General features: G+C 42.5%; 1 protein-coding gene across 2 annotated transcripts in view; it reads left to right on the forward strand.

Moving 5' to 3' along the window:
• ZBTB7C (zinc finger and BTB domain containing 7C) overlaps positions 1–26808 on the forward strand; it is a 288510-nt gene that overhangs the window by 101788 nt on the left and 159914 nt on the right. The window contains exon 2 of one of the 2 annotated variants that reach the window (XM_075327284.1): positions 6379–6447. The exons of the other annotated variant lie outside the window; for it this stretch is intronic. The gene's annotated coding sequence lies outside the window, so the exon portion shown is untranslated. The remainder of the gene's footprint in view (positions 1–6378; positions 6448–26808) is intronic. 2 annotated transcript variants of the gene reach the window in all.

The following is a 26808-nucleotide window of genomic DNA, read 5'->3' on the forward strand; positions in this document are numbered from 1 at the left end:
GCACCCAGCTTTCCCATGCTCTGCTATACATCTCTCAGCACCCAGCTTTCCCATGCTCTGCTATACATCTCTCAGCACCCAGCTTTCCCATGCTCTGCTATACATCTCTCAGCACCCAGTGTTCCCATGCTCTGCTATACATCTCTCAGCACCCAGCTTTCCCATGCTCTGATATGGGAAAGCTGGGTGCTGAGGGAAAGATGTATGACAGAGGGATTTTAGATCATGGGAAACCTGGGTGCTGTGGGTAAAAGCCAAGTGTCAGCATCATTATCCCGTACCCTAAGTGTTGTGTACATGGAGGGGGGCCCCGGTCCAAAGTTTGCACCAGGGCCCATCAAACTCTAGTTACGCCACTGTTAATCACCTTATTAGGATGTCTATGTCCAGATGTCCTGTAGTTATTGGTTTTATTAGTAGATGTTTTATTGTCTCTCTGTCTCCCAATAGTTAGGCCAGATCTGAGAAGAAGAAAATCCAGCACAGTGCTGGATTTTCTTCTTCTTGGAGTTTCACAGCCGGGCCGGCTTTACCGTGCACCTGTCTTCTATGGGAGTCTCCATGATGTCTGGGTGAGCTGATTCTATCCCTTTGTTAGGCCAGATCTGGTAGTAATATTAGATTGAAGAGAGGATGCATCCGATTGGTCGCTCATTGCAGAAAGTGAAGAGAAGGAGGCAACACGGGAAGCCCTGGGTGAACCGGAGGGACTGTGTCTCCAATGATATACACCCTTTTGGGAAGAGTCTCGTTGGTCTCTGGCTAGTTTCCTAGCCTGTGTCTCATGAATTTTCTTCACGCAGGCATCAAGTGCTTTTTCTAATTTTGCATCGTACATAGATAACTGATCAGATGGACAGTCAGTTTTAAACTTAGATTGAATCTCATCCAATTTGATATCTATCTCAGAAATATTTTTTCTATTGGATTCTACCAATAATTCCATAAAGATGGAAGAGCACATATTGCAGGCATCTTCCCACCTAGAAATAAATGTCTCATCATCAATGAAAAACGTGGGGATCACCCGAACCCTGAGGCCCCTGGGTATCAAATTTTTGGATATATATTTTTGTAAAAATAAGCGATTCCACCATAGTCTGGATCTTTTTAGTTGCAATTGTTGTATGGTGGTAAATGCTTCCTCAAGATTGTGGTCACCTGTAGATGGTGTGTCACAACTAGTTTCACCAAACACCTGATTGGCTTGATCAAGCCAACATATTTCTTTTGCTCTGTAGTCCATGACTGGGGTGAAAACACCTGTGCAAAACACAGCAGAATAAATATTACACAAAAACCACAGCCACACCATGATTTAACAAGATGTTATGTATAGGATAGTATCATAGATATACATGGCGGGATAAGGACCGTGGCAAGTCGCTAATGTAAGACATATGAAAAAGGAAAATTGCGACAACAACGCCAATATTTGAAAGTGATGAACTTTATTAAACACAGGGTAGGTGAATAGCGGCACAATCACAGGTGAGACTACAGGTCACAGTTAGTCCAGGGTCTAATTATAAACCAATAGGTATCAATAGAGTGCTCAAAGAAGTAAATAGATAAACATGGTATCTTCCCTTAACCACAATTGATATAAGGGGCAACACAACATACCAACCAGGAAGAACTATATGTTCATCATGTGTCAGGGATAGGAGGCGGTGTGCTGGTCAAGATGGCAGTATAATTGATTACTAATTATCAGGGGCTCATAAAGTATATGAAGACCACAGAAGACACAATTGAGCCACACCAGCCTCCACAAAGAATGTACATGTAAATGGGCCATGAAACCTAGAGTTACTTAGATGGTAACATACCTGGAAGGGAAAATCCTGGAGCACAATGGGACCTGCGTCTGCCCGACGGCCGTTTCGGCTGTCAAAGCCTTCGTCAGGGGGAGTGGTGATGTGAGGGGAAGTGCTTGTTAAAAGGAAGCATCAACCAATCATATCCGGTGGGCGAAATTGTGACGCATGCGATGCCCCAGCAACTAGGGACGCCACTCGCCAGCCGCATCGCCCCCATGTCCGACACTTCCGGTCACATGACAGCCGTGCGGCGGTCACGTGAGCGGACGTCACACATAGAGTTGTATCGATGCAGCCGCGCAATGGCATCACGGTGCTGAGATAGTTCCCTCTTGATTTCCAGATTCACTACAAAGCAGCTGCTGCATTCCCTGCCTCTGCTTTTATACTGCTGCATTCCCTGCCTCTGCTTTTATACTGCTGAATTCCCTGCCTCTGCTTTTATACTGCTGCATTCCCTGCCACTGTTTTTTTACTGGCTGTGATATTTCCTTTTGATTTCCAGATTCACAACACACGCTGCTGCATTCCCTGCCTCTGCTTTTATACTGCTGAATTCCCTGCCTCTGCTTTTATACTGCTGCATTCCCTGCCACTGCTTTTATACTGGCTGTGATATTTCCTTTTGATTTCCAGATTCACAACACAGCAGCTGCTGCATTCCCTGCCTCTGCTTTTATACTGCTGCATTCCCTGCCTCTGCTTTTATACTGCTGCATTCCCTGCCTCTGCTTTTATACTGCTGCATTCCCTGTCTCTGCTTTTATACTGGCTGTGATATTTCCTTTTGATTTCCAGATTCACAACACAGCAGCTGCTGCATTCCCTGCCTCTGCTTTTAAACTGGCTGTGATAGTTCCCTCTTGAGTTTGAGATTCACTACAAAGCAGCTGCTGCATTCCCTGCCTCTGCTTTTATACTGCTAAATTACCTGCCTCTGCTTTTATACTGCTGAACTACCTGCCTCTGCTTTTATACTGGCTGTGATAGTTCCCTCTTGATTTCCAGATTCACTACAAAGCAGCTGCTGCATTCCCTGCCACTGATTTTATACTGGCTGTGATAGTTTCCTCTTGATTTCCAGATTCACTACAAAGCAGCTGCTGCATTCCCTGCCTCTGCTTTTATACTGCTGAATTACCTGCCTCTGCTTTTATACTGCTGCATTCCCTGCCACTGATTTTATACTGGCTGTGATAGTTCCCTCTTGATTTCCAGATTCACTACAAAGCAGCTACTGCATTCCCTGCCACTGATTTTATACTGGCTGTGATAGTTTCCTCTTGATTTCAAGATTCCATGCAAAGCAGCTGCTGCATTCCCTGCCTAGGTTTTTATACTGGCTGTGATAGTTCCCTCTTGATTGACTGTGGTATACCATGTGATGTGATAATTGCCAAGAATTTGAGTGAATTCTGCCAGAGGTCATATGATCCTTCTCTAGCTGATGCAATCTTCTGCAATGTGTAAAATATCGGCAGCCAGTTTAGGTGATTTATGCAATACAAATGGTAAATAGTTTGAATTTGCCAGTGTCACAATGACTATGGGATAGCAGGGAACTGGGGCTTTAAAGCTGACCTTCAAGCTAGGGGGCCCTATGCTATCCCTAACCTCAGGGATACTCCTAATGGTGGAGAGGCCTGAGTCTGGCCTTGCTACTGACCAGTTCTCATTTTATTACCTCTCCCCCCTCCCCCAGGGAAGGACAGGACAGGAGTGTGTTGAAAGCCACAGAAATAGACAGACAGGGGAAACAAAAACTATGTTACTCAGAACACACACACACACACAGCGGTATTAGACAGTAAGAGACAAGGAGGAAAACAAGAGCAGGAAGGAAGCAACAAATGAACAGGGGTATAATCCACAACCACTCTAAGCAAAAGCAACACTTTCACCAGAAAGTCTGGGACACCAAAGCTCAGAGTAACCTATAGCTGTAAGTAACAGAGTAACAGAGTAAGCTAGAGCTGGCATTGGTAGAAGATTTCATCTAGCATAAATAGGAGGGAAGCAGATGTGATTGGCTTCCCCACCATATGTGATCACATGAGCCTAACAAGCAGACTAGCATACATTAACTCTTACTAGCCTGCCTATGAATCAGTTTGCAGCAGGCGAACGCCCGATTCTGCCTTTGTTGATCCCAGGCGCCAAAAAAAATAAATTTGGTGGAGTGTTACTTGTTGTCCATGATCAGCTTTTTTTTTATCCGTGACCCTGGCTGTGTGTGTGTGTAGCCCCCTGATTGCATCTTGGTATTCCTCTATGTAGTGTTTTATATTATACATGGATGTACTGATTAAACATGGATGGGAAATTCTGTTTGATATGGATTCTATGGAACGTTTGATATATCTAACACTGCATCCTAATCACCAGCTCCTCTGCTGCGACCCCCGTCCACTTCCCAGAAAATACACACAATCAAGTCATCACAGGAGAAAAAGGAGAGAATGGACGTCGGCATTACCAAATTACAGAAACATTGCTATTATAGCTTGCAAAGGGATTAATACCCAGCTTTTCCAGGTCCCTGAATGGCAAATCAGCCTAATTATTGTGTGACATGTGTATGGCAATGTAACAGGGCACATTTTATGCGACTGGGGTTCTGCAGTCAGTTAATGCTAAAAACTGAACACCCCAAAATTAACTTGAAGTGGCTACATTTATTAATTCAATGATCCTCCAGGCATTGCAAAGTTAGGGATTTTTGTTACCTGTTTTGCTTCCTTCTCCCCACTCCCAAGACTGCTGCAATGACGTTTCAATGTATGTGTGTTTAGTAGCTGCTTTCAAATGCTGCTCAGCAAGATCCGAACATTATTTGCAAACAATCCATGTACTGTAAACTCCTGTTGAAGCCTCTCTGCTCCTCAACTCCGTATTCAGACAGGGGAATTCCCATATTTTGATTGGTTGAATATAATGTACACATATGAGCTGAGCAGCGGTTCAAAGCAGCTTCTAATGGAGAGCAGCAAAATGTTTGGAACAGAGTGAAACAAATAAGGTAATTAAATAGCTTACAATTAAAACTGTATAATTGTGCAATACCTGGAGGATAATTAAGTAATATAAATATATATAAAATATAAAACAACTGTTTAGTTAGCCTAAATAGGTCCAAATGTGTAATATTTTAAAGGTTGTCCCGATCCACTGGTTAAGTGATAGCTGTTAGAGAGGTATGGGTACCATCACATAAACAGGTACTTATTCCAGAAGTCTAATAGTGCCACTGGTCACAGATGTTACTTGCTGGTCTACTCATTGCATGTGAGAGTCACCATAATTTCAATGCGCAACACCAGGATATTTTTGCTAGTGCCATTGACTTTAACTAGAGGTTATAGTGCACATGCACAGCCAGCCCATCCGCTTCATTCAACTTGTCTTAGTTGTGATCTTGTGGCAAATGGAGAGCAAGGACAAAAGTCTTTCAGCCAAGGTAAACTTGTACTGCTCGACAATAGGACAGAATATAAATGGAGTGGCAGGGTACATGTGCTCAATTAAAGTTCCCTTTATGATTATATATAATATTATTATATGCATAAAGCACCTGACCTATCCGGCTATGATGGCACAAGCCCCGACGCACGTTTTTCCATCAGCCTTCATCTGGGGTTACAGCTGCAGACACTAGATAGTGGTTGTAATCATGTACTGTAGATTAGCTGTCATGAAGTATAGGAGGATAACTGGGGACTGGGGCTCTTAGACTGGCATTCAGGCTAGGTGGCCCTAGCTGTCCGTTATCTGTTGGTGAAGAGGTCTGAACCGCCAGCCAAGCCCTACTGCTGCCAGCCCTGCTCTAATACCCCCTCTCCTCCACCCCAGGAGAGGGCTGGGACAGAAGTGATTAAACCCACACAAATAGACAACCGGGGAAACCAAAACTCTAGCTCACAGAAATGACACACAGATGTATTAGACAATCCGTGATAATAAGGAAATAAAGAGTAAAGAGGGAAAGACCAGGTGACAAGAGATTTCGCACAACACACTAAACAGCACTGGATCACTTCAGCACTTGGACCGGTATCTCTTAAAGCTATAATCGGCACAGGAAGTCAGTTTCCACCGTCTTAAAAAGGTGGGGAGAAGCTGCAATAGGTTTCTCGTAACATATGTTTTAGAGGTAACCAGCAGGGTAGGAGAGATTAACCCCTGCCAGCCTGATCACTAATGAGCACACAGCTGGTCGATGCCCGAGCAACTCAGAAGCCCCAGTGAAATCACAGTGTGGAGTGTCAGAGTCTGTGGTGTGAACAGCGCCAGGTACCACCATGACTATTACAGTGAATAAGGGGTTTTGTATTGTATGGATGCGCTCACACGAGCGTATACATTAGACGAGTGCTACCCAATGTTATTGTATGGGGCTGTACCGACCAGCCATTTTTTTATACAGCAAGCAGACATCTTGAAAAAAAAAATATTACATATAATAAAACAATATCGGAAGTTGAGTTGCAGGACGTTTTATTATATAATGATGATACTAAAGCACTGTATACATAACAGTGTATGTTTTATTATTTAGAATCCATCGGAACCTATTTTGATCCTGAAGAAAACTGAATCTTACCACCTAATGTGGATGTAACTTTTGGTAAGTTGTTCTATAACATTTTAATGACTGATTTATAATTAGGTTTCATATGTTTTATGGAGATATACTGTATTATATCACCTTCAATGTGAGATTAAAAAAAAGAAATGGAAAAAGCATCAAGGATTTTACCTTTAAAAAATCTTCACAATATTACACGAATGTACTATATGGAGTAACTGTTCTGTAAACATGAATATAAACCAGGTACAGTGCCGGCAAACAACTGCTGCTGTTCTTTTTTTGTGTGACCTCTGTAACTTCTCTTACATAGGATAGAAGGCAGAAACCCTAACAGTGACCGCAGGCTGCAAGGTCGTCTGCCAGAGGATTGTCTCTGTCTAAAAATCTCAATAGTATTGTTCTTTATGCAGTTAATGTATAAATAGACGGATAAATAGATAGATAGATAGATAGATAGATAGATAGATAGAGGGATAGAGGGATAGATATGTGAAGCCCCACAAGTGCAGTGTCGGTGCATTACCTTCAGGGACTCCACTCGGCTGGATCCTGTCACAGGTAGGAGATCTTCTATTTAGGATTGTCGTGACGCCACTCTCAGAATTGCGGTCAGTGGAGACCGCCACTGCAGATTAAGGGATGCCTGGGGCTGATGGTGGGTGCAGTCAGTTGTAATAGCCTCCTGAGAGTGAGGCAAGCCCCAGGGCCCTGTGTAAGTGTGTGGAACCACAAGGCGCAGAATAACTCAACACAAGCAGAATGTCTTTCAGGGGTTTTACTCACTGTTGATGGCAGGGTGAGTAACCCGGGCGTAGCTGGGATGAACCAGGCTGGAACCAGGTGTCCTTCAGGCTGACTGATGAGGGTGGCTACCGACTCGCCTTCCTTAGCCCTTCTGTGGTTTGTGGTAACCCCGACTTTTAGTCCCTATGGGGGTCACCCAGGGAAGTAGCTGCTCCCCTCGTTTGTTTGCCGTTTGCTTGTCGCCTGGACCAGATCACTCCAGCTGCTTGCCTCCTGTGAACTATGGGCCCTAACTGTGGCTACGTGGCTGCGGCTTTTGGGGTGTTGTGGCGTGGGCTTTAAGGGCCCCACACCGGCAGGTATAGCAAGGAAAGGTGGATCTATCCCCGCACCGGGATCTGCCGCCCGTTTGGGCCTGGTACTCCCTGACAGTCTCCGTACTTTCCACTACGCGGCTCTCTCTCCAGCTGTGTGTGGGGTTCGGGCAGCACTACCAGGTGACCGTTCTCCCCCGTCGGTAGTCACTGCGCGGACGCTGTTAGACTGCAACAGCCCCAGGGGTCTGCTCCTGACGTCTGCTCTCCCTGGACTACTGCACTAAACCGGCTCACTGCTCCTCCTCTCCTGTTCTTGCCTACGCCACCTAGCAACCAGGCTCTCTACCACACCCCTTGAGTGGAGATGGAGGCTTCGCCCCCTCCACTCCTCAAGTGGAGGTGAAGGCTTTGCCCCCTCCTGGGATCCCCAGGGGTCCTCCCAAAGGTACATGTGTGAGACCTGATCACTATGCGCCTGTGTAGTCACACCTCGGTCAGCCTTCTGGATTACCTGTGTTGCACTGTCCCCAGCATGGGTGCAGTACTCAGTGGTGCCTGACCAGGTCAGGGGCGCCACAGATAGATAGATAGATAGATAGATAGAGGGATAGATGGATGGATGTATGGATAGATAGCTAGATAGATAGAGGGATAGAGGGATAGATAAATAGATGGATAGATAGATAGAGGGATAGATAGATAGCTAGATAGATAGAGGGATAGAGGGATAGATAGATAGATAGATAGATAGATAGATAGATAGATAGAGGGATAGAGGGATAGATAGAGGGATAGATAGATAGATAGATAGATAGATAGATAGATAGATAGATAGAGGGATAGATAGAGGGATAGATAGCTAGATAGATAGAGGGATAGATAGATAGAGGGATAGAGGGATAGATAGAGGGATAGAGGGATAGATAGAGGGATAGATAGATAGATAGATAGAGGGATAGATAGATAGATAGATAGAGGGATAGATAGAGGGATAGATAGATAGATAGAGGAATAGAGGGATAGATAGAGGGATAGATAGATAGATAGATAGATAGATAGATAGAGGTATAGATAGATAGATAGATAGATAGATAGATAGAGGGATAGATAGATAGATAGAGGGATAGAGGGATAGATAGATAGATAGATAGATAGATAGATAGATAGATAGATAGAGGGATAGATAGATAGATAGAGGGATAGATAGATAGATAGATAGATAGATAGATAGATAGATAGATAGATAGAGGGATAGATAGATAGATAGATAGAGGGATAGATAGATAGATAGAGGGATAGATAGATAGATAGATAGAGGGATAGATAGATAGATAGATAGAGGGATAGATAGATAGATAGATAGATAGATAGATAGAGGGATAGATAGAGGGATAGATAGATAGATAGATAGATAGATAGAGGGATAGAGGGATAGATAGAGGGATAGATAGATAGATAGAGGGATAGATAGATAGATGATAGAGGGATAGATAGATAGATAGATAGATGATAGAGAGATAGATAGATAGATAGAGGGATAGATAGAGGGATAGATAGCTAGATAGATAGAGGGATAGAGGGATAGATAGAGGGATAGATAGAGGGATAGATAGATAGAGGGATAGATAGATAGATAGATAGAGGGATAGATAGATAGATAGATAGAGGGATAGATAGATAGATAGAGGTATAGATAGATAGATAGATAATGGATAGATAGATACATAAATAGATAGATGAATACTGTAGATAGATAAATAGATGGATGGATAGATAAATAGATGAACAGATAGATAGAGTGATAGATGGATGAATAGAGGGTTAGATAGATAGATAGATAGATAGATAGAAGAATAAATAGATAGATACATAGATAAATAGATGGATAGATAGATTAGATAGATAAATAGAGGGTTAGCTAGAAATGAGGCAGATGCATTTTTTAAATAATAATAATAATAATAAAAAGTACCCCACAGTAACCCACTTGTTGCTGCAAGTAAACTGACCTCAGGTGACTTCAGGTGAACTCAGTGACCTCACCTCAGGTGAACTCATTCAGTTCAATGAGGCCTGTATCTCCTGGAAGAAAACTGTATATATTTTGCCAACAGATGCAGATTTGGTGCTGAAATTTATACATCATATTCCTTCACCACATCTACATCTCCTGGCAAAAAAAAAAGCGCATCAAAACATGGGGTATTGACATGGGTTTTTTTGCCACAAAATGCAGATTTGGTGCAGGAATATGGTGTATAAATTTTAGCACCAAATCTGCATATCGTGTCAAAAAAACCCACACAAAAACAGTTTTCACGCCATTTCGGTGAGGTTTTCTACCAGGAGCTGCACATTTGGTGCTGAAATCTGGTGCAGACATTAGATGTTACGTCTGACAGATAGATAAAAAGATAGATAGAGATAGATAGATAGATAGATAAATAGATAGATAGATAGAGGGATAGATAGATCGATAGAACAAACCTACTTCTCATCCCTCATATCTTCTTTCTCTCACAACCCTAAACAGCTATTCAACACTTTCAATTCTCTCCTCCGTCCTCCGGCACCACCTCCCTCTCCTCTCATCTCAGCTGAAGACTTTGCCTCTTTCTTCAAGCGGAAGATTGACAACATCAGAGCAAGCTTTGGCCCACAATCACCACAGCCCCTCATCATAGCTACTCAGCCTTCTTCCTCCAAATCCAGCTTCTCCCCCATGACAGAAAACAATCTCTCCACTCTACTCTCAAGATCACATCTAACCACCTGTGCACTGGACCCGCTCCCATCGCACCTCATCCCCAACATCACCGCAGTCCTCATCCCAGCCCTAACCCATCTCTTCAACCTATCACTAGCAAGTGGTGTAGTCCCTTCATGCTTTAAACATGCCTCTATTACACCCATCCTCAAAAAGCCCTCCCTTGACCCATCCTCTGTGTCAAACTATCGCCCCATATCCCTTTTCCCCTACGCCTCAAAACTACTGGAACAGCATGTCCATCTTGAATTGTCCTCATACCTCTCCTCCTGCTCCCTCTTTGACCGGCTTCAATCTGGCTTCCGACCACATCATTCTACCGAAACTGCCCTAACCAAAGTCACCAATGATCTACTAACCGCCAAAGCCAAGCGACACTACTCTGTCCTCCTCCTCCTGGACCTGTCCTCTGCCTTCGACACAGTAGACCATTCCCTTCTACTACAGATTCTCTCATCTCTGGACATCACAGACTTGGCCCTATCTTGGATCTCCTCATACCTAACCGACCGAACTTTCAGCGTCTCCCACTCTCACACCACTTCCTCATCTGGCCCCCTATCTGTCGGTGTCCCTCAAGGCTCAGTTCTTGGACCCCTGCTGTTCTCCATCTATACCTTCGGCTTGGGACAGCTCATAGAGTCCCACGGCTTCCAGTATCATCTCTATGCCGATGACACACAGATCTACCTCTCTGGACCTGACATTACCTCCCTACTAACCAAAATTCCGCAATGTCTGTCTGCTATTTCATCCTTCTTCTCGGCGCGATTCCTAAAACTTAACATGGACAAAACAGAGTTTATTGTCTTTCCTCCTCCTCACTCATCTCCTCCAACAAGCCTTTCCATCACACTTGATGGTTGCTCACTCACCCCAGTCTCACAAGCTCGTTGCCTTGGAGTGACCCTCGACTCTGCTCTATCCCTCAAGCCACACATCCAAGCCCTCTTCACCTCATGCCGATTACAACTCAAAAATATCTCCCGGATCCGTGCTTTTCTTAACCAAGAATCTGCAAAAACATTAGTGCATGCCCTCATCATCTCCCGCCTCGACTACTGCAACCTCCTGCTCTCTGGCCTCCCTTCCAACACTCTTGCACCCCTCCAATCTATCCTAAACTCTGCAGCCCGCTTAATCCACCTCTCCCCTCGCTACTCCCCAGCCTCGCCACTCTGCCAATCCCTTCACTGGCTTCCCATCGCCCAACGACTCCAGTTCAAAACATTAACCATGACATACAAAGCCATGCACAACCTGTCTCCTCCCTACATCTGTGACCTAGTCTCCCAGTACCTACCTGCACGCAACCTTAGATCCTCACAAGATCTCCTTCTCTGCTCCTCTCTTATCTCCTCTTCCCACAATCGTGTACAAGATTTCTCCCGTGCATCCCCCATACTCTGGAACGCTCTACCTCAGCACATCAGACTCTCCACGACCGTGGAAAGCTTCAAGAGGAACCTCAAGACCCACCTCTTCCAACAAGCCTACAACCTACAATAGCCCTCAGCCCAGTAGACCACTGCGCAACCAGCTCTGTCCTCACCTATTGTACCATCACCCATTCCCTGTAGACTGTGAGCCCTCGCGGGCAGGGTCCTCTCTCCTCCTATACCAGTCTGTCTTGTACCGTTAATGATTGTTGTACGTATACCCTCTTTCACTTGTAAAGCGCCATGGAATAAATGGCGCTATAATAATAAATAATAATAATAATAGATAGAGGGATAGATAGATAGATAGATAGATAGAGAGGATAGATAGATAGAGAGAGAGATAGATAGATAGATAGATAGATAGATAGAGGGATAGATAGATAGATAGAGGGATAGATAGATAGATAGATAGATAGATAAAGGGATAGATAGATCGATAGATAGAGGGATAGATAGATAGATAGATAGATAGATAGATAGATAGATAGATAGATAGATAGATAGATAGAGAGATAGATAGATAGATAGAGGGATAGATAGATAGATAGAGGGATAGATAGATAGATAGATAGATAGATAGATAGATAGATAGATAGATAAAGGGATAGATAGATAGATAGATAGATAGATAGATAGATAGATAGAGGGATAGATAGATAGATAGATAGATAGATAGATAGATAGAGGGATAGATAGATAGATAGATAGATAGATAGATAGAGGGATAGATAGAGGGATAGATAGAGGGATAGATAGAGGGATAGATAGATAGAGAGATAGATAGATAGATACATAGAGGGATAGATAGATAGATAGATAGATAGATAGAGGGATAGATAGATAGATAGATAGAGGGATAGATAGATAGAGGGATAGATAGATAGATAGATAGATAGAGGGATAGATAGATAGATAGATAGATAAAGGGATAGATAGATAGATAGATAGATAGATAGAGGGATAGATAGAGGGATAGATAGATAGATAGATAGATAGATAGAGGGATAGATAGATAGATAGATAGATAGATAGATAGATAGATAGATAGATAGAGGGATAGATAGATAGATAGATAGATAGATAGATAGATAGATAGATAGATAGATAGATAGATAAAGGGATAGATAGATAGATAGAGGGATAGATAGATAGATAGATAGATAGATAGATAGATAGATAGATAGAGGGATAGATAAAGGGATAGATAGATAGATAGAGGGATAGATAGATAGATAGATAGATAGATAGATAGATAGATAGATAGATAGATAGATAGATAGAGGGATAGATAGAGAGATAGATAGATAGATAGATAGATAGATAGATAGATAGATAGATAGATAGATAGAGAGATAGATAGATAGATAGATAGAGGGATAGATAGATAGATAGATAGATAGATAGATAGAGGGATAGATAGAGGGATAGATAGATAGAGAGATAGATAGATACATAGAGGGATAGATAGATAGATAGATAGATAGATAGAGGGATAGATAGATAGATAGATAGATAGATAGAGGGATAGATAGATAGATAGATAGATAAAGGGATAGATAGATAGATAGATAGATAGATAGATAGATAGATAGATAGAGGGATAGATAGATAGATAGATAGATAGATAAATGATAGATAGATAGATAATTGTGGTCTCTCAGCATTAGGAAACTCTCAGCAATCAGTTTTACTTTCCAGCAGCTTCTGATTATTCCTCCTCATGTGCTTCTGGTTTGTGACCACTCTCTTCCCCTATATATGGTCACATCTCTCAGTAGAGGGTGCCGGTTATTCTGAATCCATTCTGTATCTAGGCCTGGAGGTGGAAGGAGCTGTTGGAGCCCTTGTCGTCAGAAGCGGTGTAGGCTGCAGTCCTGGTGTCTGACTGCAGCAGTGAAGTTGGACTTTTTCCTTTTGTTGATTCCCCTGTCTGCCTTTCCTTCCCTTCCATGTTGATTACTGCAGTGGAGGGACAAGTGTCTCTCACCGGCCAGCTCATTTTCCAGGGTGTTGGTAGGGCTAAGTGAGGGATTAGGGCTAGTGGTGTATGACTGCAGCAGTGAAGTTGGACTTTATCCTTTTGTTGATTCCCCTGTCTGTCCATCCTTCCCTTCCATGTTGATTAGTGCAGTGGTGGGACTAGTGTCTCTCGCCGGCCAGCTCACTATCCAGGGTGTTGGTAGGGCTAGTGAGGGATTAGGTATCCGGCTCGGCGATGGGTTGAAACAACCCATATAGAGACACTAGGGAGCTCAGGAAATTACTTGAGGTGAGTTCAGGAAGTGTCCCCTCACCTGTCTCCCTAGCGAAGAGACCACCGTTGTCAAAGTGTCCCTGGTGCCCCCCTTGTTGTTTGTGTGTTTCGCCGTGCGCCGGACATCCGCTATGCATGACATCCGTTATGCATGACAATAATAGATAGCGATAGAGTGATTGATAGATATGAGGTATTTGCTTTTTAATTAATACCATAATAATAAATATATTTAGTATCACCAACAATAAAAAGAAGCTCTCGTATGGGAGGATCAACAGTGGAATAAACAAGTTATGGCTCTTGGAAGAATAGGAAAAACAATAGCGCAAAAGAGAAAAAATGGTCGGGCTTGAAAGGGTTACACTAATATAAAACAAGTTTTCTTATATTCACTTGTGCGATTGATTTTTGCAAAGTTTGTACAAAGAACGCGGACGATATAACTTATTTCAGCTGCCCTGAGGCGCTCACATCCCGCTGTACCGTCTACACAGATCGTACAGGATGGATATATGTCTCTCCAATATGGCCGCCCCCAGGGAACTCGGGACTTTCGGTTTAACTATCGGTCTAGAAACTCGAAAGAGGTCAGGAACACATTCAGCTCTGCTACATCTGAGGCTCAGAAAAAAAGTCGATTGTATTGATTGACGTGTTTGATCAGTCTTTGTTTTCATGATCCATGCGGATTGTACGAGCAATTTTGTTTTTAGGTTTTTTCTGAAAAAGGATTTTCCTGGATGGGAGATTGTGGATTGTGTCTGCCCCATAATCATAGAGACACTCCTGCTAAAAGATAATCTGTGATCAGAAAATGACCTATTGTATATATCAAGATTTTATGGTAAATTTATTTTATTCAAATATTTATTTTTTAAAATATTTATTATTTATTTATTAGTTATTTTAATTATTTATTATTTATTTATTAGTTATTTTAATTAGTTATTATTTAAAAAAAAAATTATATCACTATCTTACCATTTTTGCGCTGTTCATTCGGGGCTGTTCTAGAGTCATACTTTCTGTTGTTTTAGGAAATGCACATGAATATTAGCCACAATGAACAGACTGACCTAAGCTACTGTATTGAAGCATCTAATGAGCGTGTGCAAAGGTCATTCTGAAAAGAAGAGGAGGTGAGCTGTGATATCACCTATGGTGAATGGTGGATCTTGTGTTATGTACTGTATATAGAGGTGTTATCTGTCATTGTACAGGAAGGGGAGGAGGTGAGCTGTGACATCAGCTTTGGTGAATAGTGGATCCTGTGTTATCTACTGTATATAGAGGAGTTATCGATCATTGTACGGGAGGAGGAGAAGGTAAGCTGTGACATCACAGTGTGAATGGTGAATCCTATGTTATCTACTGTATATAAAGGTGTTATTGGTCATTGTACAGGAGGAGGACTAGGTGAGCTGTGACATCACCTATTGTGAATGGTGGATCCTGTGTTATCTATTGTATATAGAGGTGTAATCAGTCATTGTACAGTAGGAGGAGAAAGTGTGCTGTAACATTACCTATTGTGATTGATGGACCCTGTGTTATCTACTATATATAGATGTGTTTTAGTCATTGTACAGGAGGAGGAGGTGAGCTGTAACATCACCTATGGTAAATGTCGGATCCTGGGTTATCTACTGTATATAGAGGTGTTTTCAGTCATAGTACAGAAGGAGGAGAAGGTGAGCTGTGATATCACCTATGGTGGATCCTGTGTTATCTACTGTATGTAGATGTGTTATCAGTCAATGCACAGGAGAGGGAGGAAGTGAGCTGTGACGTCACCTATGGTAAATTGTGGTTCTTGTATTTACTGTATATAGAGATGTTTTCGATCATTGTACAGGAGAAGGTGGTGAGCTGTGTCATCACCTATGGTGAACGGTGGCTCCTGTGTTATCTATTGTATATAGAGGTGATATCAGTCATTGTACAGGAGGGGGAGGAGGTGACCTTTCGCATCACCTATTGTGAATGGTGGATTCTGTGTTTTCTACTGTGTAAAAGTATAACATGACAGCGGGTAATGGGTATGTATCACAGAGGTGGTGTAAATCTGGATGCCTGCTCTGATACCTGTAATGCCAAGAGTTTTATTAGGGTATTCCAACGACAGATTTTATTGTAGGAGGAGAAAAAGGGGTTAAACCCGCGCAATCTGCCAAATAAGATGTAGAGATGTTGATAGATTAATCACTATTTTATTCCATAGGTCTATGCGTTTCGAGGTATAGAGACCTCTTCCTCAGGACCAGAAAATGGTTGAATTTCTGGTCCTGAGGAAGAGGTCTCTATACCTCGAAACGCGTAGACCTATGGAATAAAAGAGTGATTAATCTATCAACATCCCTACATCTTATTTGCCGGATTGCGCGGGTTTAACCCCTTTTTCTCCTCCTACACTGAAGACTTCTGCACGTGGGGCCGCGGCAGCCGCCATTATCCTATACTATCTATGGTGGTTGTGATCCTTCACAACCACATTTGGTGAGTGTATTAATTTATATACTAACCTGTTATTTATCTGGTAAAACCCTATCAGCGCTTCTGTTTTCTAGCACTATTACTAACGACAGATTTTATAGATGGCTGGAGAGGTGGGCAGGTTTGGCTAACCACATACCTCCACCCATGGGTGTGTTTTATGTTTTTAATATGGTGTCTGTTTGTTTGACACATGGTCAGTGTGGGGAGGCTGTGATGCCTCTGGAAGGAATCCTCTGAGAAAAGAAAGGGATTTCTTCTTCTGGTCGAGGTCACTGTGTGGAGACTACTACATCTTAACTGGGACACTTCTAGAAAGAAGTGGTATTGGAACCTGAGCGGGCGTACCACCAGTGAAACGGACTGAAAACCCTGATGATTTTCCTTGTGGTATGTTATCAGGAGTGCGATTTATGTGTTGTAAATAAACCAACTGGACTTTTAAATAAAAAGTGATCCTGTTGTTACCTCGAGAAGCAAGTAATCCTAACATAAGCGGTATGATCATTCATTTTACAAGAGGAGAAGTAGGTGAACTGTGACAACCTATTGTGAATGTTGGATCCTGTATTATCTACTGTAAGAGAGGCGTTTATCAGTCATTGTACAGAAGGGGGAGGAGATGAGCTGTGACATCACCAACTGTAAATGCTAGATCCTGTGTTATCTACTGTATATAGAGGTGTTATCAGTCATTGTACAGGAGGGAAAGGAGATGAGCTGTGACATAACATATTGTGAATGCTGGATCCTGTGTTATCCGCTGTATATAGATGTGTTTATCAGTCATTGTACAGGAGAGGGAGAAGGTGATCTGTGACATCAGCTATTATGCATGCTGGATCCTGTGTTATCTACTGTATATAGAGGTGTTATCAGTCATTGTACAGGAGGGGGAGGAGGTGAGCTGTGACATTACCTATTGTGAATGCTGGATCCTGTGTTGTCTACTGTATATAGAGGGCTTACCAGTCATTGTATAGGAGGGGGAGGAGGTGAGCTATGACATCATCTATTGTGAATGCTGGATTTTGTGTTATCTACAGTATATAGAGGTGTTATCAGTGATTGTACAGGAGAGGGTGGAGGTGAGCTGTGACATAACCTATTGTGAATGGTGGATCCTGTGTTATCTACTGTATATAGAGGGCTTACCAGTCTTTGTACAGGAGTGGGGAAGAGGTGAGCTATGACATCACCTATTGTGAATTCTGGATCTTGCGTTATCTGCTGTGTATAGAAGTGTTAACTGCTATTGTAATCTTGCCTCTGATGATAATGAGCCTGCTGTAAACTCTTCTTGAAAGAACACGAACTATGAGTCTAAAATAGCCTCAGTCATCAGTGTGAAAATTGCAATATTACTAATTTCAGAGGTTTTTTTCAAAAGATGGTAATATAAAGAAGAGGGTTTATCAGTCATTGTAAACCAGCCTCTGATGATAATGAGACAGCTGAAAAAAAAATAGGAAGTAAGTGACTAAAATAGCCAGTGATGGGAAAAAAGCCCATTGCTAAAATATAAAAAAACCCCATTAAATAAAAAAAGGACTTAAACAATAGGTGATTTTCAGGTTAGACATTCCTTTGAAAGAAATGTCAGCCCCTGCACTTACCAGCCACTCAATGTAGTGATAGAAACAATGATCGCAATAAGCGCCACGCTGCGTATATTCCTCCCCCCAGCATACACAAAAACAGCAGGCGGTGTTCGGGAGAATGCAGGCATTTTCTTTACACGAGCAGAAGAAAGGCGCAGGCCCGCAGCTGACATCCAGTTGGCACTAGAGCAAATGATTTAAGATCAATAGTAAAATCAATGGTGATGCGGGCGCAGCTGCCTACAGAGGATGCCGGGCACCTGAGCGGTGACAGTGCGCAGGGAGGAACGCTTTACAAGAGACTGCGTCCCTGGTGTGATGAGAGCGCACCGCCGCTGCCTGCTTTATATTGAAGCTGTAAAGCTTTTGTCATTTAAACCACATTATGGCAGAAGACAAAAAAAATAATTGTATAGACACTTTTTTTAAAAACTGTATAAACTGATGGCTGTCCTTATTTAACCATTTACCACACTCTGAAACTGTTCCTTTCTACTTTTTTTTTCCACTTTGTTTTTTCTTAAAGGGATTGTCCAATAAATATAATATATCCTCTATAAATACTAATTTATTCCCCAGATATTACTGTTGTTCAGTTTCAATTCAGCTGCTCAAAACAGGAGAGTATTTTCTATGTGTCAGCACCTACCTGTAGCGCCGGCGTCTCTTACTCAACTTGACGGCCGGGTCGCATCCTGCCCGCACTTCCCTGGCCATCCACGTGTGCCGCTGCCTCCTTCCCCTCCCAGGCCGTGTACGTGCCGCACAGGATTCCCAGGAGTGCACCTAAGACGTGCGTGTACACACCAACCCTCCTCTTAAAGGGCTGGTGTGCCACTTCCCGGAAATGCCTCTCTGAGAAGCACTGTGTATTTAAGGCACTCTCCCATTAGGGGAGGTGCCTGCGCAACGCCTTAGTCAGTCAGTCTCCAGTCTTCTGCCACAAGAAAACAGAAAAAATGGTAAGCAGTCACCCAACGAAGTCAAAACAGTCCTTTATTTCATCTGGGCAAGAGGAGAGGGGTAAGATGCGGAGAGCTCAGACAACAACTGTCGTTTTGCGCAGGAGATTGTGCTTCTATGGGCCCCGTAACCCGTAGAAGCAGGTCCTGGACCTGTAGAAGTCCAATCTCTTGTGCGAAACGGCAGCCATTGTCTGAGCTCTCCACATCCTCTCCGCTTGTCTGGATGAAATAAAGAACTGTTTTTAACTGGGTGAGTGCCTGCCATTTTTTCTTATGGCAACAGTGACTGTATCCTTTGGGCTGAGCACCCCCACACATCCTAGATCTCCACTCCAGCATTCCTCAAGAGCTGATATCATGGCTACAAGATTGAATCTCTAGTGCTGGACACTTATTCTCCTTTGCTCAGTCTCCAGTCTGTTACCTAGCTAGTTGTCAGGTGCTGAGCTCCTGCCCTGTTATCCCTGTGTCTGTTTCCCATACCTGCCGTCCCATACCTGTCTATCCTTGCTGTTCCCACCATTTCTGACCGTACCCGCCTGTCCAGCCTGCCTCAGTCATCCCACTGCCACAGTGGCGGTCACTGCCCTGGGAGTGGTACCTGGCGTCTGCCTTGTAGTGGGTGCTTAGTTAAGCCCCTCCCACTAAAGGGGTGGTCCAGTGGGTCCACTAATCCCACTCGCTGCCCTTACACCAGCCGTGAGCGTTACACTACCAAAGCTTGTGTGTGAAAGCAACTGACCAATTGGCTCATTTTAATCGCTAAGCCAGCCCCCTTCTCTCTTACAGTCAATGTTGAAAAAGGGTCCAGCTGAGCTTACCTATTGAGATGATCACTGATAAGGTACCAACACAGGAAAGAAGCAGAGGGCTCTAGGTGGAGCTGCCAGGATCACACTAATAGCTCAAGATCTGAGCACCTATGGCACCACAAATACTGTATATTAGTAAATTCTATATAATTACAGTCATATGAAAAGGTTTGGGCACCCCTATTAATGTTAACCTTTTTTTTTTATAACAATTTGGGTTTTTGCAGCAGCTATTTCAGTTTCATATACCTAATAACTGATGGACTCAGTAATATTTCTGGATTGAAATGAGGTTTATTGTACTAACAGAAAATGTGCAATCCGCATTTAAACAAAATTTGACCTGTGCAAAAGTATGGGCACCCTTATCAATTTCTTGATTTGAACACTCCTAACTACTTTTTACTGACTTACTAAAGCACTAAATTGCTTTTGTAACCTCATTGAGCTTTGACCTTCATAGGCAGGTGTATCCAATCATGAGAAAAGGTATTTAAGGTGGCCACTTGCAAGTTGTTCTCCTATTTGAATCTCCTATGAAGCGTGGCATCATGGGCTCCTCAAAACAACTCTCAAATGATCTGAAAACAAAGATTATTCAACATAGTTGTTCAGGGGAAGGTACAAAAAGTTGTCTCAGAGATTTAAACTGTCAGTTTCCACTGTGAGGAACATAGTAAGGAAATGGAAGAACACAGGTACAGTTCTTGTTAAGCCCAGAAGTGGCAGGCCAAGAAAAATATCAGAAAGGCAGAGAAGAAGAATGGTGAGAACAGTCAAGGACAAGCCACAGACCACCTCCAAAGACCTGCAGCATCATCTTGCTGCAGATGGTGTCAATGTGCATCGGTCAACAATACAGCGCACGTTGCACAAGGAGAAGCTGTATGGGAGAGTGATGTGAAAGAAGCCGTTTCTGCAAGCATGCCACAAACAGAGTCACCTGAGGGACGCAAAAGCACATTTGGACAAGCCAGTTACATTTTGGAAGAAGGTCCTGTGGTCTGATGAAACAAAGATTGAGTTGTTTGGTCATACAAAAAGGCGTTATGCATGGAGGCAAAAAAACACGGCATTCCAAGAAAAGCACTTGCTACCCACAGTAAAATTCGGTGGAGGTTCCATCATGCTTTGGGGCTGTGTGGCCAATGCCGGCACCGGGAATCTTGTTAAAGTTGAGGGTCGCATGGATTCAACTCAGTATCAGCAGATTCTTGACAATAACGTGCAAGAATCAGTGATGAAGTTGAAGTTACGCAGGAGATGGATATTTCAGCAAGACAATGATCCAAAACACCGCTCCAAATCTACTCAGGCATTCATGCAGAGGAACAATTACAATGTTCTGGAATGGCCATCCCAGTCCCCAGACCTGAATATCATTGAAAATCTGTGAGATGATTTGAAGCGGCTGTCCATGCACGGCGACCATCAAACTTAATTGAACTGGAATTGTTTTGTAAACATGAATGGTCAAATATACCTTCATCCAGGATCCAGGAAATCATTAAAAGCTACAGGAAGCGACTAGAGGCTGTGATTTCTACAAAAGGAGGATCTACAAAATATTAATGTCACTTTTATGTTGAGGTGCCCATACTTTTGCACTGGTCAAATTTTGTTTAAATGTGGATTGCACATTTTCTGTTAATACAATAAACCTCATTTCAATGCAGTTATTAGATATATAAAACTGATATAGCTGTTGCAAAAACCCAAATTGTTATAAAGAAAAAAGGTTAACATTAATAGGGGTGCCCAAACTTTTTCATATGACTGTATGTTACAAACACATTTATAGATAACTAGCTGTAGTTCCCGGCGGCGTCTGACTCTCTCTGTCTCTCTGTCTATCACTTTCTCTCTCTCTGTCGCTTGCTCTCTCTCTGTTTCTCTATCTCTGTCTCTCTTTCTCTGTATTTCTCTCTGTCTGCCTCTCTATCGTTATGTCTCTTTGTCTCTGTCGCTCTATGTGTGTGTCTCTATCTGTGTTTGTGTCTTTTTATGTGTGTATCTTTCTGTGTGTGCATCTCTTTTTGCGTATTTTCTTTCAGTGTGTGTCTTTCTGTGTATGTGTCTTTTTCTGTGTATGTGTCTTTCTGTCCGTGTGTCTGCTTCTGTGTGTGTGTCTCTTTCTGGGTGTCTCTTTCTGTTTGTGTCTGATTATGTGTGTCTCTTTCTGTGTGTCTCTTTCTGTGTGTGTCTCTGTGTGTGTGTGTGTGTGTGTGTCTCTTTCTGTGTGTGTGTGTGTGTCTGTATGTGTCTCTTTCTGTGTGTTGGTCTCTCTGTGTGTCTCTTTCTAATAGTATGAGTCTATAATAACAGATTTGTTCCCAGCTCCATTGACTTTAATGTAAGCAGGTTTTTTGGCGAATACCTGTAAAGCACGGGGTTACATTTTCCCCTCAAAACATAGTCTATGACATTCCCTGAGTCAAATAGGGTGTCTGTGCAAAATTTCGTGATTGTAAATGCGACGGTGCAAATTCCTTAGCGGACATACACACATACACATACATACATATACACACATATACACACACACGCATACATAAATACAGTCATGGCCAAAAGTTTTGAGAATGACACTAAAATTATATTTTCACATGATCTGTTGCCCTCTGGTTTTTAATTGTGTTTGTCTGATGTTTACATCACATACAGAAATATAATTGCAATCATATTATGAGACCAAAAGGTTATATTGACAGTTAGAATGAGTTAATGCAGCAAGTGAATATTTGCAGTGTTGACCCTTCTTCTTCAGGACCTGTGCAATTCTCCCTGGCATGCTCTCAATCAACTTCTGGAGCAAATCCTGACCGATAGCTGTCCATTCTTGCATAAGCAATGCTTGCATTTTGCCAGAATTTGTTGGTTTTTGTTTGTCCACCCGTCTCTTGATGATTGCCCACAAGTTCTCAATGGGATTAAGATCTGGGGAGTTTCCAGGCCATGGACCCAAAATCTCTATGTTTTGTTCCATGAGCCATTTAGTGATCAGCTTTGCTCTATGGCAAGGTGCGCCATCATGCTGGAAAAGGCATTGTTGGGCGCCAAACTGCTCTTGGTCAGTTGGGAGAAGTTGCTCTTGGAGGACATTCTGGTACCATTCTTTACTCATGGCTGCGTTTTTAGGCAAGACTGTGAGTGGTGCGATTCCCTTGGCTGAGAAGCAACCCCACACATGAATGGTTTCAGGATGCTTAACAGTTGGCATGAGACAAGACTGGTGGTAGCGCTCACCTCTTCTTCTCTTAATAAGCTGTTTTCCAGATGTCCCAAACAATCGAAAAGGGGATTCATCTGAGAAAATGACTTTACCCCAGTCCTCAGCAGTCCATTCCCTGTACCTTTTGCAGAATATCAGTCGGTTCCTGATGTTTTTTCTGGAGAGAAGTGGCTTCTTTGCTGCCCTCCTTGAAACCAAGCCTTGCTCAAGCAGTCTCCGACTCACAGTGCGTGCAGAAGCACTCACACCAGCCTGCTGCCATTGCTGAGCTAGCTCGGCACTGCTGGTAGTCCGATCCCGCAGCTGAAACAGTTTTAAGATACGGTCCTGGCGTTTGCTGGTCCTTCTTGGGCTCCCTGGAGCCTTTTTGGCAACAATGGAAGCTCTCTCCTTGAAGTTCTTGATGATGCGATAGATTGTTGACTGAGATGCAATCTTTGTAGCTGCGATACTCTTCCCTGTTAGGCCATTTTTGTGCAGAGCAATGATGGCTGCACGTGTTTCTTTAGAGATAACCATGGTTAACTGAAGAGAAACAATAATACCAAGCACCAGCCTCCTTTTAAAGTGTCCAGTGGTGTCATTCTTACTTAATCATGACTGATTGATCGCCAGCCCTGTCCTCATCAACACCCACACCTGTGTTACTGGAACAATCACTAAAACAATGTTAGCTGCTCCTTTTAAGGCAGGAATGCAATGATGTTGAAATGTGTTTTGGGGGTTAAAGTTCATTTTCTTAGCCAATATTGACTTTGCAAGTAATTGCTGTTAAGTGTATCACTCTTTATGACATTCTGGAGTATATGCAAATTGCCATTAGAAAAACTTGAGCAGTAGACTTTGTAAAAATTAATATTTGTAGCATTCTCAAAACTTTTGGCCATGACTGTACACGCATACATACACACCCACATACATACACACACACATAAATACACATACAGTACAGACCAAAAGTTTGGACACACCTTCTCATTCAAAGAGTTTTCTTTATTTTCATGACTCTGAAAGTTGTAGATTCACATTGAAGGCATCAAAACTATGAATTAACACATGTGGAATGAAATACTTCACAAAAAAATGTGAAACAACTGAAAATATGTCTTCTATTCTAGGTTCTTCAAAGTAGCCGCCTTTTGCTTTGATTACTGCTTTGCACACTCTTGGCATTCTCTTGATGAGCTTCACGAGGTAGTCACCGGAAATGGTTTTCTCTTCACAGGTGTTCCCTGTCAGGTTTAATAAGTGGGATTTCTTGCCTTATAAATGGGGTTGGGACCATCAGTTGTGTTGTGCAGAAGTCTGGTGGATACACAGCTGATAGTCCTACTGAATAGACTGTTAGAATTTGTATGATGGCAAGAAAAAAGCAGCTAAGTAAAGAAAAATGAGTGGCCATCATTACTTTAAGAAATGAAGGTCAGTCAGTCCGAAAAATTGGGAAAACTTTGAAAGTGTCCCCAAGTGCAGTGACAAAACCCATCAAACGCTACAAAGAAACTGGCTCACATGAGGACCGCCCCAGGAAAGGAGACCAAGAGTCACCTCTGCTGTGGAGGATAAGTTCATCCGAGTCACCAGCCTCAGAAATCGCAGGTTAACAGCAGCTCAGATTAGAGACCAGGTCAATGCCACACAGAGTTCTAGCTGCAGACACATCTCTAGAACAACTGTTAAGAGGAGACCTTGTGCAGCAGGTCTTCATGGTAAAATAGCTGCTAGGAAACCACTGCTAAAGACAGGCAACAAGCAGAAGAGACTGGTTTGGGCTAAAGAACACAAGGAATGGACATTAGACCAGTGGAAATCTGTGCTTTGGTCTGATGAGTCCAAATTTGAGATCTTTGGATCCAACCACCGTGTCTTTGTGCGACGCAGAAAAGGTGAACGGATGGACTCTACATGCCTGGTTCCCACTGTGAAGCATGGAGGAGGAGGTGTGATGGTGTGGGGGTGCTTTGCTGGTGACACTGTTGGGGATTTATTCAAAATTGAAGGCATACTGAACCAGCATGGCTACCACAGCATCTTGCAGCGGCGTGCTATTCCATCCGGTTTGCGTTTATTTGGACCATCATTTCTTTTTCAACAGGACAATGACCCCAAACACCTCCAGGCTGTGTAAGGGCTATTTGACTAAGAAGGAGAGTGATGGGGTGCTACGACAGATGACCTGGCCTCCACAGTCACCAGACCCGAACCCAGTCGAGATGGTTTGGGGTGAGCTGGACCGCAGAGTGAAGGCAAAAGAGCCAACAAGTGCTAAGCATCTCTGGGAACTCCTTCAAGACTGTTGGAAGACCATTTCCGGTGACTACCTCTTGAAGATCATCAAGAGAATGAAATGAGTTTGCAAAGCAGTAATCAAAGCAAAAGGTGGCTACTTTGAAGAACCTAGAATAGAAGACATATTTTCAGTTGTTTCCCACTTTTTTGTTAAGTATTTCAAACCATATGTGTTAATTCATAGTTTTGATGCCTTCAATGTGAATCTACAATTTTCAGAGTCATGAAAATAAAGAAAACTCTTTGAATGAGAAGGTGTGTCCAAACCTTTGGTCTGTACTGTACATACACATCACCCTGATGAAGCTGGTGGTTACCTCACTCTTGTGAAACGTACGTAGGTGTTTTCTCTTGGATCCAGGACTTATGGTTTGCTGATCTTTTTTCATGATTTTCTGTGCCTTGTGAGACTGGTTTGGATTATTGAAGTGTGCACCTTATTTGGAGGCGCCGGATATACTATTAGCACTTTAGTTCCGGCACGCACATTCAGTCTATGTTTACATACTCTTAGGCACTTTATATTTATTATATTTGTTATTTATTTTAACGTGTGTCCGTCCTTATTTATTCTTGTACTTGGGCATTGTGCAATTTATTGTATTCATTGTAATCATTGTCCCTGTATTTGCCGGACATACCGTTACCCTTGATTGGCTTTTAAACCATTTTTCCTGGTCCTCTCTTTTTTCACTCTCTTTCTCATTTTCCCACCCCGCTTGGGGGGTTTTTAATTGCCACTGTTAACAATAAAATCATTTTCAAGCATAATACTCGTGTTTCTCCTGTTTTTATTGCATTTGAGTATGCTTTATGCCCCTTGTTTTTAAGGGACGCACTATATGTAATCCCTATGGAATTTGTTATTTATACACACACATACATAAACATGCACATAAATACACACACATATATACACACACACAAACATACACACATACATACACGCATACATACACACCCACATACACACACACATACATACACACATATATACATACATAGATACACACCCACATACATGCACACATATAAATACACTCACATACATACATACACATACACACATACATACATACACATACAGACACACATACATACATACACACACACATACATACACACCCACATACATACCCACACATAAATACACATACCCACACACACATACATACACATACATACACACACCGACATACATACACATACACACATAAATACACACACACATAAAAAAACACATACATACACACACATATATATATATACACACACACACACACACACATAAATACACACACACATACACACACACACACACTCAGCTTCATACTGTGTATTAGATTTTTTAAAAGCTGACAGCCCCTTTAATTTAAAGAAGTTGACTGACGCTTACATATTGATGGTTTATACTCCCCAAATTTCAGTTTTTGCAGTGCCGTCACCAGTAAACTGTGTACAGAGTGCACCATCGCTAC

The sequence above is a fragment of the Anomaloglossus baeobatrachus genome, chromosome 1 (genome assembly GCF_048569485.1).
Source record: "Anomaloglossus baeobatrachus isolate aAnoBae1 chromosome 1, aAnoBae1.hap1, whole genome shotgun sequence".
NCBI lineage: Eukaryota > Metazoa > Chordata > Amphibia > Anura > Aromobatidae > Anomaloglossus > Anomaloglossus baeobatrachus.